This window comes from Phacochoerus africanus, chromosome X, assembly GCF_016906955.1.
Source record: "Phacochoerus africanus isolate WHEZ1 chromosome X, ROS_Pafr_v1, whole genome shotgun sequence".
NCBI classification, from domain to species: domain Eukaryota; kingdom Metazoa; phylum Chordata; class Mammalia; order Artiodactyla; family Suidae; genus Phacochoerus; species Phacochoerus africanus.
Window position 1 is genome coordinate 41,838,923 of NC_062560.1, and position 6,355 is coordinate 41,845,277.

At 40.5% G+C, this 6,355-nt stretch overlaps 1 pseudogene; it reads left to right on the top strand.

The window, feature by feature from the left end:
* The first annotated feature begins 5,687 nt into the window (after positions 1–5,687).
* Positions 5,688–6,110, top strand: LOC125118801 (60S ribosomal protein L27-like; annotated as a pseudogene).
* The last annotated feature ends 245 nt before the right edge of the window (positions 6,111–6,355 follow it).

The following is a 6,355-nucleotide window of genomic DNA, read 5'->3' on the forward strand; positions in this document are numbered from 1 at the left end:
AACACAATAGAGTCCATGCTCCAGTTCCCCTTTTCACGCCTATCATGCGCTTCTCAAACTGCAGGAAACCTGATTCTAACTACCCTGAAAACATGGACTTATTTGCTCCATACTAAGAGACCCCCAAAAGCAGTTTCAGAATATCAAACTCATGCCATTGTGAAAACAAACCTATGAAGGAGAGAGTTCAATGTATGTTTTCAGGGGTTTTTTTCCCTTCAGTCTTAAGTATATAGTCAAATCCTGGGTTCTAAAATGCCTCTCATCCTCCCTTCCCTGTTTAGAGTAATTATGTTACTTCTGTTACTCTTTTGGAAAACAGTCTGGCTCATTCTGTTCCCATTTTTAGCCCACACCAAGTTTTTTGTCCATCCTTGTCTATTTCTTCTTTGTCTTTCTTATTTTGTAGTTGTTTTTCTCCTTTTCCGGGTTGATTAATTGAGCTAGTGGTTTATATACTTTGTTACTTTCTTCAAAGAACCAGGATTTTTATTTATTGGTCGGACCTACTGTTTCCTATGCCCAATCTTCATTATTTTTCCGGTTTTACCTTTGTGTTTTTCTTCCTTGTGCTTTCTGTTGACTCATCGGTGGTTCTTTCTCTCGCTTCTTAAGTTGATATGTCATTCATTTTATTTTTATTGATATGTGTTTACGGGTATGACATTTTCCTCTGATCCCTCCTTTAAATGCCTCCCATAGTCTCTGCTATGCAGTGTTTTCATTACTTGTGTGTTTGCTTGTTAAAGCTACTCTATAATGTTGGCTTGTATTTTCCCTGTCATTCAAGAGTTGTTTAATAGAAGACATTTACATTTCTAGTTGAAAAATCTTTTTTGTTGCCCTGTGATAATAAAGTATTGCTTGCAATACTTCTGTTGTATAGAACTTATTGTCACACTCTTTGTGACCTGATAGTTGATGGATTTCTGTAACTATTCTGAGAAGGAAGGCATACTCTCTATTATTGGGTCCTAAAGTTCACTATAGATCAATGAGATCTATTTTTTTGATTATGTTATTTACTTCCTCTATATTCTTACTTATATTTCTGCCATTTGCTCTGTTCTGCACCAGGGATGCCCTGTTAACAGTCTCCTATTAGCAATCTGTTTCTGTCCATATCATTTTGCACCTGTAGTTTCTGCTTTTTAAAGAATTTGGTGCACAGATTTTCATAACTCTTATACCTACATAGTGAAATCGGATTTTAGCATTACAAGATATACTTTTTTGTCAGGTTTAATTATTTTTTTTTTGTCCTGAATTCTACTTTGTTTGCTATAAAAGATCACAGTCTCCACTTACTTATTATTTCCATTTGCCCATGCCTTTATTTTTAGCCTGACTGAATCACTTTGATTTAGATGTAGCCTCCATACACCGCATATTTGGGTCTTGCTTTGTGAGCCATGTTGAAAATATTTTACTTTTTTTTTGTCCTTTTGCCTTTTTCTTGGGCCGCTTCTGCGGCATATGGAGGTTCCCAGGCTAGGAGTCAAATCAGAGCTGTAGCCACCGGCCTACACCACAGCCACGGCTACGAGGGATCTGAGCCGCGCCTGCGACCTACACCACAGCTCATGGCAACACCGGATCCTTAACCTGCTGAGCAAGGCCAGGGATCGAACCTGCAACCTCATGGTTCCTAGTCGGATTCGTTAACCACGGCGCCACGACGGGAACTCCTGATTAACTTCTTGAAGAGACTTGAACATCTTCAATTTTACCAAATAGTATTAAATGTTTTAACAGTGATTAGAGCCAACACACTGAACTTTTCGTTTCAATAAACATACTTTGATTTCTAGAAGTTTCCCTCCTTCTTTTTAAGTCTGTATGTTCTTTCCTTTAAATAGGGTCCTCGTCTTACAATTTCTTTTGCATATTTTCTCTTTAATCATTTTAAAAATACTTAATTCAGGGTTCTTAACCAACAATTCTACCCTTTTATTTCACTTCCCCTCTTTCCTGTGTTGGCTGACTCTTCTTCATGGCAGATTGTTCCCTTGTGTGTTTATAAATGCTTCTGATGATGCCATCCATGTGGCAAGAAGCAGAGCTGGGACTCCCACCTTCTGATTCCAAGTTCGCTGTCCTCTTCCATATGCCACAGCTCACACACTGACCACTGCACAGTCACAGCCACACTCCACATGCAGAAAGCCTCTGCCTGCTGCAAGGGATAGTTGCCAACCAGAAAAGCATCTGTAAGAAGGATGACTTTCTTAAGAGAGTCGTAGAACAAAATATCATATATTAGAACTCTCTGAAACTCATCTAGGGCCTGAGGCTGCCACACACACCCACCTGTTGCCCTGGTTGTTCACACATGCTATCTCCTCTGAGCACACGGACACCCCCACTTTTGTACATCTGGAGACACTCCCACACACTGTGTCCCATACACACATAGAGCCTTATATGCATTAATTCAATAATGTTTCGTTTAGCAGAGATTTATTGAGCATCTACTCTGATGTTCCATGCCTGCTTCCAAACAATGGGATAAACCAGCCATTAGGACAAGAGTGAACACTTCTCAACAGGCCAGGTGGGAGATTCTCAGTCTTCTGTAACTTGCAACTTTTCTTCTTGCTTTGTTTTTCTTCCACAACACCTGTCTTGCTACTCCTCCTCCTGTGACACATCTACCACAAAGGAATATCTGAAATAGCATGTATCTCTTTTTAAAATACATTGAAGGTACCTAGCTCTGAGAATTCCAAGACACCCCCTGAAATAACTGAAGACACTTGGGGGCATGTCAGGACCAGCGCTGCAAAGCGCTGTTATTGATGTTCAAAGAACCTGTGTTACACACACCCGTGGATCAAGAAAGCGCAGGGGAGGCCAGCAGAGCTAACACTTCTGAGCAAGCCCCAACCAGCCTATGAGCGAGGACACAGTTGCCCAGTTGGAGAATTTCTTTTGAGGAATGAGGTCACCCTGCAATCTAGAGCCTTTCCACAAGATGCAAGAGCCCTTGGCAGCAGGAGGCAGTGCCTTTGACAATATTTCTGCAGGAACTTCCTTTTCTCCCCCATTGAAGCCTTGCCTCTCAAATCTCCCTTGTCCTTATGTTCTCATAAATATCACTGCCCCATTCCTCTGCGCTCCTGAGAGTTGACCCTCTTCATTATTTTGTGCTCACTTGGGTGACATCCACATTTCAAGTCCTCAACCTGAGCACTGAAAAGAAGAATTCGCACCAATCCTTCACAAACTCTTCCAAAACATACAAGAGAAAGGAGCGCTTCCAAACACATCCTATTAGGCCAGTGTTACCCTGACACCAACACCAGACAGAAGTATCACAAGAAAAGTTATGAATATCCCTCATGAATAGAGACACAGAAATCCTCAATAAAATACTAGCAAGCCAAATCCATCCATATATAAAAAGGATTATACATCATGACCAAGAGGGATTTATTCCAAGAATGAAAAACTGGTTTAGCATCTGAAAATTAACTGATATATCACATGAATAGAATGAAGGACAAAACCCATATATGATCATCACAACAGACATAGAAAAGGCATTAGGCAAAATCTGACACCCTCTTTTTTTTTTTTTTTTTGGTCTTTTTGCCATTTCTTGGGCCACTCCCGCAGCATATGGAGGTTCCCAGGCTAGGGGTCTAATCAGAGCTGCAGCCACCGGCCTACGCCAGAGCCACAGCCACGCGGGATCCGAGCCGCATCTGTGACCTGCACCACAGCTCACGGCAACGCCGGATCGTTAACCCACTGAGCAAGGGCAGGGACCGAACCCTCAACCTCATGGTTCCTAGTCGGATTCGTTAACCACTGCGCCACGACGGGAACTCCCGACACCCTTTTTTGATAAAAACACTCAACAAACTAAGAATAGAGGGAACGTCTTCAACCTAATATAAGCCTCACATGAAAAAAATGAAGCTAACATCACAACTGCTCTCTAAAATTAGGAATAAGACAAAGATGTTCGCTTTTGCCATTCTGTTCAACATTGCTCTGGAGGATATCTGATCAACACACAGAAATCAATTGTATTTCTATACATTAACAATGAACAATTTGAAAACTAAATGTACACTTACAATAGCATCGAAAAGAATAAAATTCCTGAAGAATCAATTTAACAAAAGAAGTACAAGACTCCTATACTAAAAACTACAAAACATCAATGAAAGAAACTAAAGAAAGACCTAAATAAATGGAAAGATATCCGCTTCATGGATTGGAAGAAATATTGGTAAGATTGCAATGCTCTTTAGATGGATCTAAAAATTCAACGCAATCACTGTCAAAATTTAAAATTCTTTTTTTGCAGAAATGGGCAAGCTGATCTGGAAATTCATATGGAAATGCGAGGGACCCAGAATAGTCAAAACAGAAAAAGAAGAACAAAGTTGGGGGACGCACACTTTCCAATTTCAAAACTTACTACAGAGCTGCAATGATCAAGGCAGTGTGCTACCGATATAAAGTCTACACACTCTCATGTTGCAACAGAAGAAAGGCTGGGGGAAAAATGTAATTGTAATGTATACATGTAAGGATAACCTGACCCCCTTGCTGTACAGTGGGAAAATTTTAAAAAATAAATAAATAAATAAAGTCTACACACACATCAACAGAGTAAAGTTGAGAGTCCAGAAATAAACTCATATTTTTGGTCAACTGATTTTTGACAAGGGTGCCAAGATAATTCACTGAGGGAAAGAATAAGGTTTTCAACAAAGAGGGCTGAAACAACTGGATATCCATATCTAAAGAATGAATTTGTATCCCTGCTATATGCCAATATATGGTCATTACACTAGATACAAAAATTAAGTTAAAATGGACCAGAGACCTACATGTAAGAGCAAAAACTATACAATTCATGGAAGAAAATATAGGAGTAAATCTTTTTTTTTTTTTGTCTTTTTGCCTTTTCTTGAGCCGCTCCCTCGGCATATGGAGGTTCCCAGGCTAGGGGTCTAATTGAAGCTGTAGCCGCCAGCCTACACCACAGCCACAGCCACAGCCACGCCAGATCTGAGCCGTGTTTACAACCTACACCACAGCTCACTGGCAACGCCGGATCCTTAACCCACTGAGCAAGGCCAGGGATCGAACCCACAACCTCATGGTTCCTAGTCGGATTCGGTAACCACTGAGCCATGATGGGAACTCCAGGAGTAAATCTTCTTGAACTTGGTTTAGGCAATGGTTTTCTTGGTTATGACACCTAAAGTATCAAGCAGCAAAAGAAAAATATGAATTGATTTCATCAAAATTTAAAACTTTCATGCTTCATGGAGTTCCTGTCATGGCTCAGTAGAATCAAATCTGACTAGTAACCATGAGGACGCAGGTGCCATCCCTGGCCTCACGGAGTGGGTTGAGGATCGGGTGTTGTGTGGCTATGGTGTAGGCCTGAAGCTATAGCTCCAATTGGACCCCTAGTCTGTAAACCTCCATATGCTAAAAAATGGACAAAAAAAAAAAAAAACTTTCATGCTTCAGAGGATCTCTCAAGAAAATGAAAAGACAATTCAGACAAAAGGAGGAAATACTTGAAAATCATATATCTGCTAAGGAACTTGTTTCTAGGATATATAAAGAACTCTTACAATTCAATAAAAAAGACAAGTAACCCAATTAAAAAATGGACAAAAGGCTTTTTGCTCTAGGCCCTAATGGTTGTTGCCCAAATGGGCAAGTTCATGAAACCAGGGAAGGCGGTGCTGGTCCTGGCTGGTTGCTACTCCAGATGCAAAGCAGTCATTGTAAAAAACATTGATGATGGCACCTCAGACCAACCCTATAGCCACGCTCTGGTGACTGGAATTGATTGCTGTCCCACACAGCGACAGCTGCCATGGGCAAGAAGAAAACTGCCAAGAGGTCAAAGATGAAGTCTTTTGTGAAAGTTTATAATCACATCATGCCCACAAGGTACATCCCCTTAGACAAAACTGTTGTCCATAAGGAGCTGTTCGGAGACCATGCTCTCAAACTCAAGGCTCGGCAAGAGGCCAAGATCAAGTTCTAGGAAAGATTCAAGACCAGCAAAAACAAATGGTTCTTCCAGAAGCCGCAGTTTTAGGTCTGTCTTATTTCAGTCATTAAAATTACAACAACAACAAAAAAAATGGACCAGGGATTTGAATAAGACACTTCTCCAAAGAAAATATACAAAATGGCCAGTAAACACATGCAAAGATGTTCAATATCATTAGCTGTTCATGAAATGAATATCAAAATCACAATGGGATGCTACCTTACACCCACTAGACTGGTTATACTCAAAAAGATGGACAATAACAAGTGTTGGTGCAGATGTGGAAAATTTTGAACCTGCATACATTCCTGATGGGGA